This window comes from Macrobrachium nipponense, chromosome 23 (assembly GCF_015104395.2).
Source record: "Macrobrachium nipponense isolate FS-2020 chromosome 23, ASM1510439v2, whole genome shotgun sequence".
Classification (NCBI taxonomy): domain Eukaryota; kingdom Metazoa; phylum Arthropoda; class Malacostraca; order Decapoda; family Palaemonidae; genus Macrobrachium; species Macrobrachium nipponense.
The window spans coordinates 11,125,266-11,137,382 of NC_061090.1; positions in this window are offsets into that span (position 1 = coordinate 11,125,266).

The following is a 12,117-nucleotide window of genomic DNA, read 5'->3' on the forward strand; positions in this document are numbered from 1 at the left end:
CCTAGTGCTCAATTCTTAAAACAGACCTCTGGTTATTCCTGATAGATAAAAATGTCCTGAGAGAGAGAGAGAGAGAGAGAGAGAGAGAGAGAGAGAGAGAGAGAGAGAGAGCATAACAGGGGATACTCGAATTAAAATAATGCTCGCCAAGGATATTCGCACTCCGGATCGTATGGACAAGAATAGTCTCACATATGCACTAAAAAGAAAAAAGGTGGAAACCTACGAAAATACTTGTTTGGTGCGACCCTGAACGCAATTCCGCATGCAAAAATTTGCACAATCGAGAAATTCCATGAAATTATTAACTAACAAGCTGGAAAATATATTTCCTTGATTCTTGAAATAGGCCTAACCATGTAACAAACGCTAAACGCGCACATAACTTGGATTTAGTTTTTTTCTTTTTTTCTTTTTTTTTACACCAACTTGTCTTATTTATATTTCATTTTATCAGATGCTAAACCTCTCTGTGCTTTATCAAAAGAAATCATAATAACTTTCGATATAACGCTATAGAAGTAGAAAGTTAATTTACAAATATTAGGCCAATGCTTATGCACACGGTCCTGCTGCCACTCTATGGTGAACACTTCATATCACACTTTGGAAGCCACAGATGTTTCTTTGAGGAATTTTTTTTTTTCTATTAACCCTCTTACGCCGGAGCCCTAAAAATCAAAACCTCTCCCGTATGCCGGGCCTGGTTTGGAGTGAGCGCGGAAGTGGAAAAAATAATTTTTTCAAAAAAATTACAGCGCGCGTACTTTTGAAGATTAAGAGTTCATTTTTGGCTCCTTTTTTTGTCATTGCCTGAAGTTTAGAATGCAACCATCAGAAATGAAAAATAATATCATTATCATATGTAAATAATGCGATATATGGTAGCGAAAAAAAAAAAATTCATACATAATTGTATTCAAATCACGCTGTGCAGAAAACGGTCAAAGCTAACCAGTTACTTTTTTTTGCGTTGTATTGTACACTAAATTGCGATCATTTTGATATATAATACATTGTAAAACAATAAAAGCAACACCGGAAAAATATTATCACAAAATGATGTACGAATTCGTAACGAGCGGACGTAAAAAAATGTTATTTTCAAAAATTCACCGTAATTCTAAATAATGTTCTAGAGACTTCCAATTTGTTTCAAAAATTAAGACAAATGATTGAATATTACGATACTGTAAGAGTTTTTAGATTAGAATTGCAGATTTTCGACCATTTCGGACGAGTTAAATTTGACCGAATGTTCGAAATTTAATATATATATTTTTTTATATGGACATATTTCGAAGATTGAAAAAGCTACAACCTTCAATTATTTTTTATTGTATTCTTCATGAACTTGCGCACATTTTGATATATGAAACTCTATAAAAAGGCTAATATGAAAAGGAGCAAATATTAGGATAATGCCATGTACGTATTTCGGAGACTTGCGGCCGCGAATCGGCGCGCGGAGTGAAGGTAAATATATTTTTCAAAAATTCACCATAAATCACAATATTGTTTTAGAGACTTCAAATTTGTTTCAAAATGAAGAAAAATGACAGAATATTACTAGGCCCGTAAGAGTTTTTAAGCTTACAATTGCGTTTTTCAACTATTTCGGTAGAGTCAAATTTGACCGAACGTGGTTTTTTTCTATTTATCGTGATTTATATGCAAATATTTCGAAAAAAGAGAAAAGATACAACCTTCAATCATTTTTAGTTGTATTCTACATGAAATTACGCACATTTTCATATATAAAACTTATGTAACCGCTAATTTTAAATGGTGCAAACATTTCGACAATCGCACAAAAAAAATTCTGATTTTTTCGGAAGTTACCGCGCGAACGTAATGTTTTTTTTTTTCATAAATTCACCATAAATCGAAATATTGTGTTAGAGACTTCCAAGTCGTTGCAAAATGAAAGGTAAATGATTGAATATTTACTAGAATATAAGAGTTTTTTAGCTTACAATTGCGTTTTTCGACCATTTCGGTAGAGTCAAAGTTGACCGAAAGTTGAAATTTTTGCACTTAACGTTATTTATATGAAAATATTTCAAAACTGATAAAAGCTACAACCATGGGTTGTTTTTTGTTGTATTGTGCAGGAAATTGCGCACATTTCCATATATAAAACTTTATGTAACGGCAAATTTAAAAGGGTGCAAACATTAGGACAATCGCACGAAAAAATTTATCGGAAGAGTTATCGCACGAACGTAAGGAAAAAGTTTTTTTCATAAATTCACCATAAATCGAAATATTGTGCTAGACACGTCCAATTTGTTGCAAAATGAAGGCAAATGATTGAATATTACTATAATGTAAGAGTTTTAGCTTACAATTGCGTTTCTCGACCTTTTCTGTAGAGTCAAAGTTGACCGAAGGTTGAAATTTTTGCACTTATCGTTATTTATATGAAAATATTTCAAAACTGATAAAAGCTACAATCATGAGTATTTTTTAGTTGTATTGTGCATGAAATTGCGCACATTTTCATATATATACTTCATGTAAAGGATAATTTAAAATGGTGCAATAATTATGTCAAAGTGACGAAATAATTTCCGAGATGTGTCACTGATACTTTTTAGTGCGATAAGAAAGAAATTCGCGCTTGCGCGCCTGCGTAGCGATTGTAAACAAAACAATGCCTTGATCCGTGAACCTCCAGCATCCCCCAAGGCGCGTGATACAAAAGTTTTCGGCTGGTAGGCCTATAAGTATTTTTCCGCGAATTTTTAAAAAAACTTTTTTGAGCCGACGTATGATACGTCCAATCGGCATACGGGAGACATTTTGACTCGACGTTTAATACGTCCAATCGGCGTAAGAGGGTTAATAAACAATTACTGAACTAACATTGATCATTCACTGGGGAAATACCTTGTGCGCTTATACAGTTAATCACTGATACGTTTTATCAGATAAATAGGATGACAATAATTGGAATAAAATATACTAACTGGCATTCCCATGAGTTTCTATAGAAGTACGATCAATTCTGAGATTTGTTGCTTTACTAAATATATACTAATGTATATACACTGTGTACATATTACATATGTAACAAAATGCATAAAAATTCATAAAATAAAAAGTTTCCTTACCAAATTCTAGTGGTTGGCTTGCTTACTGGGATGGGCATAGTATGGTGTAGCTGAGAATGGCTGGGCTATGGAGTGGAATTTGCAAGTGCTTGGGAGTCTGGAATGATAAAAAATAAAAATGATAGAGTATGCATGTAGGCATTATTAACTACTGCACACAATAGGTATAGTATTATTTACTGTTTGACATATGTACAATCAAAAAGTGAAGAATTCCTTTACCTGATGGAGTTGGAAAGGTGATAATATCAACTGATTTGGGCTCTGAGGAGGCTACACCTAGATCCGGAAAAAATGATAGGGTACATAATATGGTGGATGTAGTACTTAAGTGTACATACACTTTTTATAAAATTTCTATTAGCAATTTATAAAACATTTTAAAAAATTGTTAAGGATTCCTTACCTGATGAATAGGGTGACACATCAAAACCATGGAAAGGCTCAGGGTCATCTGGGTCATCATCACTATCAAAGGGTTCTGGAATGATACATAAAGAAAAATATTAGCTTATGCAACATCAAACACATTATGTAATAGTACATAGTATGTAATAATGTACAAACAATCTACAACATGAAAATGAGAAAAATGAAATTCCTTACCTACTAGAGGTGGATGGGCTGCTACGGAGGGTCCAGGTACAGGGGGATCTGGATTTGGCATCACTTCTGCAATAAAATACAAATGATGAAAATCAATGAAGTTACAATACATTAACATTTATATTAAAAAAATTACATATTTCATATTAGTAGATGTATGTACATTTTATATTACAGTATGTAAACAAAATAAGAGTTCAGAATTCCTTACCAGGACTAGGAGTGGGAGGTGGTGCTGGAGACTTGTGGAAGAAGTGTCAAGCCTAGACTGCACACTTTTCTTCATCTGCTTCTCCTTCAGGGTTTCCTTACAAAAAGTCACCAAATCCAGGATCCCCTTCTGGATTTTGTCAAACCTGGCAATATAGTGTCTTCTCCCTCAAAAGAAGCCAAAGCTCTCTCCAGATGAGTAAAACCCTCTGACAAGCCTTTGACAGTTAATGCCCTGGGTTTTGGGTCTGGTACCTCTAACTCCTCAATCATCTGCTGCTCCAGCTCAATGAGGTCCTCTGATGACAACTCCTCTCCATGGGATGCCAGCAGCTCTGTGACATCCTGAAGCTTCCAAATCTAGTTTCAGCCTCTTGCTTAGCCCTATGATTTTCCTTGTCACAGTCTTGACATCTTCTACCTGGTCAAATCCCTCAAAACTGTGCACAAACTGTGGATACAGTTTCTTCAAGGTCCCATTTAAAGTGGTTGTCTTCACCTCGTCCCAAGCACTTGCAATATTCCTGACTGCATCTGTGATGTTGTAGCCCTTCCAGAACTGTTTCAAAGTCAACTCCTTGTTACCTTCGATGGCCCTCAAAACAGAGTGTATTGTCCTTCTAAGGTAGTATGCCTTGAAGTTAGCAATTACTCCCTGGTCCGGCTGTATAAGCGATGGTGTATTTGGTGGAAGGTACACCACCTTCACATTAGGGTGCATGTTGCTCAAATTTGAAGGGTGACCAGGGGCATTGTCTAAAACTAAAAGAACCTTAAAAGGTAGACCCTTCGAGGACAAATACCGTTCCACTGTGGTACGAAGTGGTCATTGAACCAATCTTCGAAGACCATCAAGGTAACCCAAACCTTGTTAGACTTCCAAATGACAGGGAGATGACTCTTGAAAATGCCCTTGAAAGCCCTGCGATTCTCTGCCAAATACACTAGCAAGGGCTTAAGTTTCAAGTTGCCACTAGCATTGGCCCCAAAGAGTAAAATCAGTCACTCCTTACCATCTTTATGGCCAGGTGCTGACTTCTCCTTATTAAGGTACGTACGGTTGGGCATCCTCTTTCAAAATAAGCCAGTCTCATCTACATTAAATACTTGGTCAGCTGTGTAATCACCATCCTTAATTATTTCAGCCAAACCACAAGGAAAACTGTCTGCTGCTTTATCAGCAGCAATAGCAGCTTCACATTATGCAAATTGGCACAAGCCTTAAAACAGTTAAACCAACCCCTACTTGCAGAAAATTCTCCACTGGCACTGCCTTCCCCATGCTTCTTCACTACTGCCTCTTGCAGCTCTCTAGCCTTCTCCTGGATCACACTTAGGCTCACTGGAACACGTCGCTGGTTCTGGTCCTCCAGCCAGATCATCAGTAATTTCTCCATTTCAACCATGCTCTGGCTGCGCTGCTTCACATTAATCACCGTTGCCTTCATTGGTGCAGCATACTTAACGTACTTCAGAGTACGTTCCTTGTCCTTTACTATGGTTACCACCATCGACCTCCTAAGCCCCAAAGCACAACCTATCTCCGTGTTCTTCTCTCCCTTTTCAGAACGTTTAATGACATCGTACTTTACCTCCATGGTGATAACTTTCCTCTTCTTCGATGAACTATCATCAGAGGAAGTACTCTGCTGTTTTGGAGCCATAGTAAAGGCAAGAAAACTGCAAAAAATCCAGCAACATAGCGAGACATAACCTAGCAAACTGAAGGCAACCACGTGAGAGAAGTGGCGTTGTTTGGTATTGTTACGTGCCTCAGCATCCTCGACCAGGATAGGTCGTTGTCCGGTCACATTACCTTACAGTTAATAGCATAAATTATATATGGGCCCTCTGCTCAGAAATGAAGTTTTCATAACAAAATAACAATGTCGAAAAATGACATTTTTATTATAAAATAAATTTTTAAATATACTTACCTGGCAGTTATATACATAGCTATATTCTCTGACGTCATGACGTCACGACAGATTTTCAAAAACTTGCGGCAATTGCCGACAGTTGGTCAGGTGATCGTTACCTGTACGCCCTCTAGAAAGTTACCTAGAAACCTCAGATTTTCTCGCCCTCTAGTCTCCTGAGCGGAGGTGGGTGGGTTTCTGATTGTATATAACTGCCAGGTAAGTATATTTAAAAAATTATTTTATAATAAAAATGTCATTTTTAAATATAAAACTGACCTGTCAGTTATATACATAGCTGATTGACACCTTTGGAGGTGTAAAGTAACTCTTGACTCTTACCTGCTAAGGGAGCTGACTTCAAAAGTACTGCCTCTTTTCGTCTGCTCTCCTTAGGAGCTCCAGCTCAGGGATGTGACCTGTGTAGCTGAAGAGCTCAAAGGGGTTTGTCGACGGGACGTGACCTCTATGCGACAAAACCACCTATGCCCTTGATATGGGCATTCAATACTCACATTACAAGAAATTAAAAAATACATATACACTAGACTGTTGAAGGTCTCCCCCAGCCTTCAACCGACAACCATAAAAAACATCAAGGGCCTAGCATGTAGGATTAGAGGCATCAACTCCTTCACCTATCACTGAGCCAGTGGCTACGAACGGTCCAAGGGTTCTGCAATCTTCATAGACCGTTTCTATTTGTTTAAGATAGAATGAAGAAAAGACGGAGTTGCTTCTCCAGTACGTTGCTTCTAAGATGGCTTTTAGGGACTGGTTCTTCCTAAAGGCCATTGATGTCGAGACTGCTCGAACTTCATGAGCTTTTACCTTTAGTGCCTTGTACAAATCTTCGTTGCACTCAATGTGAGCCTCCTTTATCACGCTTCTAATAAAGAAGGCCATAGCGTTCTTTGACATGGGCCTCTTGGGGTCTTTGACGGTGCACCATAAATTGTCAAGGGTCCCCCTGACCTCTTTGCATCTTTGCAAATAAACTTGCAGGGCTCTCACCGGACAAAGAGTCCTTTCTTGCTCCTGACCTGCAGTCTCTAAGGCTAGGAATAGTAAAAGATCTAGGCCAAGGGTTAGTGGGCGTCTCGTTCTTGGCTAAGAATCCTAACGTGGTAAAACAAACTGCTTTGGATTTACTAATTCCCACCTTTTTATCCATCGCGTGAATCTCGCTTACCCTCCTTGCAGTAGCGAGAGCAACCAGAAAAAGCATCTTCCTGGTTAAGTCCCTGAAAGAGCTTTCCTGGATGGGTTCAAACTTCCTAGACATCAAAAACTTTAACACAACATCCAGGTTCCATCCTGGCACCTGCTCTCTCTCTTGCTTTGAAGTGTCAAAAGATCTAATTAGGTCATGAAGGTCCTGATCTCTAGACAAGTCCAGTCCCCTATGACTAAAGACTGAAGCCAGCATGCTTCTATATCCCTTAATCGTAGTCGTGGCTAGACCTACTTTAAGCTTCAGATGAAGAAGGAAGTCTGCGATCTGGCTCACAGAGGTGCTGGATGAGGACACCTTCTTCTATTTGCACCTCCCACTTCGACTGGTAGACGTTGATGGTCGACGTCCTCCTCGCTCTGGCGATAGCCTTTGCTGCCTCTCGCGAAAAGCCTCTAGCTCTGAGGAGTTTTTCGACAGTCGAAAGGCAGTTAGATGCAGAGCGAGGGTATTCCTGTGATACCGTTCGAAGTGGGGCTGTTTCAGCAGATCTGGATGTAACGGAAGGGTCCTTGGAACGTCCGCTAGCCAATCTATCACGTGACTCTGTGAACCAGTCTCGCGTCGGCCAGTACGGGGCTATCAGGGTCATTCTGGCTCCTTCGGACTGTGAGAATTTCTTCACCACCTTGAGCAGAATCTTGAAAGGCGGGAAGGCGTACAGATCCAGTCCTTTCCAGTCCATGAGGAATGCATCCACTGCTATGGCTTGGGGGTCTGGAACCGGAGAGCAGAACGTCTGCATTCTTTTCGTCTTGCTTGTCGCAAACAAAGTCTATGGAGGGTTGACCCCATAACCCCCATAGACTTTTGCATACCTCCATCTTGAGAGTCCACTCCGTCGGAAGGACTTGGTTCTTTCGACTTAACAGGTCCGCTCTCACATTCAGCTCTCCATGCACAATCTTGTTTGTAGAACAACATTCCTGTCCTTTGCCCATAACAAGAGATTCCTGGCTGTTTCGTTCAGGGAAAAGGAGTGGGTGCCTCCTTGCTTTTTGACATATGCTAGAGCAGTCACGTTGTCCATGCTCAACTTCACTACCTTGTCCGACACCCACTCTTCGAAGGCTTGCAGAGCTAGAAAGGCTGCCATAAGCTCTTTTTTGTTGATGTGCCACGATTTCTTGGCCTCGTTCCATCTCCCTGAAATCTCTGTTCCCTAGTGTCGCCCCCCAGCCTAGGTCGGAGGCGTCTGAGCATAATACTAGCTGTGGGTTCACGTGTTGAAGTAAGACTCCCTCTCCCAGCCTCACTGGATTCAGCCACCACTTCAAGTCGTTTTTCACCTCTGCTGAAATTGGGAAGGTGTCTGAAAGCTGCTGTTCCTTCCTCTTCCAATTCCTGTTGAGGTGAAATTGCAGAGGTCTGAGGTGCAGTCTTCCCAGGGAGACGAACTGCTCAATCGAGGAAATGGTCCCCAGCAGACTCATCCATTCCCTCACCGAACATTGTTGTTTCCCCAGGAATTCCTGCACTCGAGCCAGGCATCGGTCTTGTCTCTCCTGGGAGGGAGAAGCCCGAAAATCCCGAGAGTTCATCAGAACTCCCACCTAGCTCCTCCTTTAGGTTTACGGTTATTTCCAAGTCCTCCAGACACTGCTTCCTGGATCTGGCTCTGAGAAGCTAATCGCCTAGATAAAGCGAGATTCGGATTCCCCCTTCGTGCAGCCATTTGGCTACATTCGCCATAATTGCTGTAAAGACTTGAGGTGCTGTGCTGAGCCCGAAGCACAGCGCCCTGAATTGGAATATCTTTCCTTCGAACATGAACCTGAGGTATTTCCGAGAGCTCGGGTGGATGGGGACGTGAAAGTAAGCGTCCTGTAGGTCTAATGAGACCATCCAATCTCCTGGTCTTAACGCCGACAGCACTGATTGCGTTGTTTCCATCGTGAATTTCGTCTTTACGAAGAAGGCGTTCAGGGCACTGACGTCCAGGATGGGTCTCCATCCTCCCGAGCTCTTGGGTACTAAAAAACGACAATTGTAGAACAAGGGGTTCTCTTGCAGTGATACAGGTTCTATCGCCTTTTTTAAGAGCATAAGCTCTACTTGCTCCTTCAACGCGAGCTTCTTGCTGACGTCTTTGTAACTCCCCGTCAAGTTGAGGGGATCCAATACTGTGGGAGGTTTTGGTGGAAAACGGGATCTTGTAGCCCTCCCTCAGGATTTGGAGGGTCCAGTTGTCTGGCCCCCTGTCTCTCCAAGCTTCCCAAAACATGGACAGCCTGGCTCCTATCTCTGTCTGGAGGACTTTAACTTCATGGCCTCCTCTTGGAAGGAGGCTTGCTGCCTCTTCTGGAGGACTTCCTAGCAGTTCCTGATGTCCCTCGGGACTGTTTGCCACAAAATGACTGTTGAGGCTGTTTCTCCTCTTTCCCTCTCTTGGCTGCAAATGAGGAAGGCAAAACCCAACTGGCTGCCTTAGAGATCAGGTCTTGTGTGGTCTTCTGCGTAAGAGAAGTGGCTATATCCCTACCATATCTTGAGGGAATAGGAATTTAGAAAAAGGGGCAAACAAAAGCTCTGCTCTCTGCACTTGCGTGACCCCTTTTGCCGTAAAGGAGCAGAGGAGGGACCTTTTCTTCACAATTCCCACCGTGAAAATAGCTGCTACTTTTCATTTGTCTCATCTCGTAACGCCTTGTCCATACAAGACATAACGCTTAAGAGACCTGCCACGTCCGGGAGTCCTTCGCTTCCACTTTCTTGGCGAGGGCGCTAAAAGACCGTCAAAAAAGTTTCAGGACCTCAAAAACCCTGAAACCCGCCCTTTCAGCAAATGATCGCGGACTCCTTGGCATTGTCTCCACTGACAATCTTTCGCCAAAGACAACTGGCATGGTCTACGATTGGACATCTGGACGATACTCGCGGGGAATTCTGCCTGAAGGACAGGCAGGTAAACCTCCCAGGCCCTGGGGGGGAGGGTGTGGTGGATTGAACTTCTCCAGTCTCATACCAAACACTAGACTTCGACGCCAATTTCTTGGCAGGGGGAAAAACTGACAATTGCCAGTTTTACCCCGTCTTCCTTTTATCCTTCATCCACTTGTCCATCTTCGCCGAGAGCTTTCTTTGCCGGAAATGGAAAGGACCAATCTTCCGTAAAAGAGACTTCTTCTGAGTTCATCCCACAAAGGAACTGGGGGACAAGGCGAAGAACAGAGGGGCTGCGGGCTTAAAGATCCTGCTTCGAAAAGATTCCTGTTGAAAAAGAAGGAATAAGGCAGGTTCTTCATAAGTCTGATGGCGGGAGCCTGTTCTTTCGTCTTCCTCCCTCAAGAACTACTTGCTAACATTTCCGATGGTTTATTCCTTGTCTTGCCTCCATGTCGGACGATGTAGCAGTCCGCAATAGCTGGGGATGTTGCTTGAGGTATCTGAATGCGTTCCTTAGAAACTCCCGTCAACGTGGAAACGTCACGGCTTAACACAAGCGTCGGCGTCACGCTTCATGTTCCCCTTAAACACGGCACTGGCATTCTATGCGCGGGAGTGGTGACGCGCGTGGCATGTCATGCTTGTGTGCCTTTTGCGAGCGTCATGCTTGTTCCGCTGCGCTTCTTGGCTGCTGACGCTCCAGTGAAGTCTCCATATGTCCCCGGAGCGTCATGCTGATTGCTTCGGTTTCCTTGCAGGCTTCCTTTCCCGAAATCACGTGACTGGACCATGTGCTTGCCGCTCGGCATTCCTTGCCAAGTCATGTTCCTTGGTAGAGGACAAAGATGTCGCGTCCGATTCGTCCGCACGAGTCTCTTAACAGGCGGGAGCACCAAAATTAAGCTTAAGGATTCCTGAGGACCGCTCGGGGCTTTTGAAGGAAAAACTCGTTTGGCGATTCCTCCCAATCTAGAAAGAGATGCAGGAGCGGTGCAGCGATTGATGCTTGCTAAGCCTGCCAATCGTATGCTTTTCAACCCCTTCTTGGAGCCATTGAGCGAGCAGGAGAGGCGGCAGTCATTACTACCGTTGCTCTGTATTTTTAAGCTGGGGGAAGCTTCTGATGACGAAAACCTCTCCGGAGAACTCCAGTGACTGCAGCCGGGAGTTGCTCAACAGATGCGACCGCATCACCTCTAGGTAACCTCCTCTTGAGAGGGCGAGAAGACGTGGAGCTCCGCCAACATTGACGAGGGGAGACGTCGTTGGAGGACGAACCAAAAGCACTTGACACGCCTTTTCTATGGCTGTCTGAAGCAACCTGGGAGGCGTCGACAGGTTTGCTCGAGGGCACGCCCAACCGGATACCAGAGCCGCTCGCCTCCCTTTGACTTTTGACTTTACGTCTCCCTTGGGTCTGGGAGCTTGCAAGAGGTCTAGGTCTAGGAGCGCGCACGAGGACCGATCGGGACACACCCTCCACTACACTGACACTAACACTTGATTTGTCACTGACACTGACTTTTGTACCAGCACTCAATGCACTTTCAATTGTCCAGGTACGATTGCCTTGCTCAGTTAGAGAGGCAATTTGCTGCCCCATTTTCTCAAGTACAGCTTAATTGAATACCTGCAATACCCGAGTCTTTCGCCCCCGACTCGATGACAGGTTCGGGAGCTGCTACCTCTACTAAGGGACATTCAGTAGCAACAGGAGAAGGAACTATGGGGTTGTCTACTACTTCCTGACTAATAGATGAACGGGAAAGGGAACTCTTGGTTCTTCTAACCCTCTCTTTCAAGTTTACGGACATACCTGTCCAACTCCTTCCATTCTTTATCACTCAAAATCATGCACTCCTCACATCTATCCTCAATCGTGCAAATACGATCTCTACAACTCACACACAGTGTGTGGGGATCAAGAGAAGCTTTTGGAAGTCTAACTCTGCACCCCCCATTACTGCAGACTCGATACCCCCTTACTGCAGACTCGATAAACAATTCCAGAGTCCGACATTGTTAAATGAGTAATCCAAAACAAGATCCTAATTCAATCCAAGTCAATAACAGCGAAAGCCAAATCAATACTTCACCAATTGATGAAATACTCTAGCAAGCAGCGGAAATCCTATCTAAGAGCCAA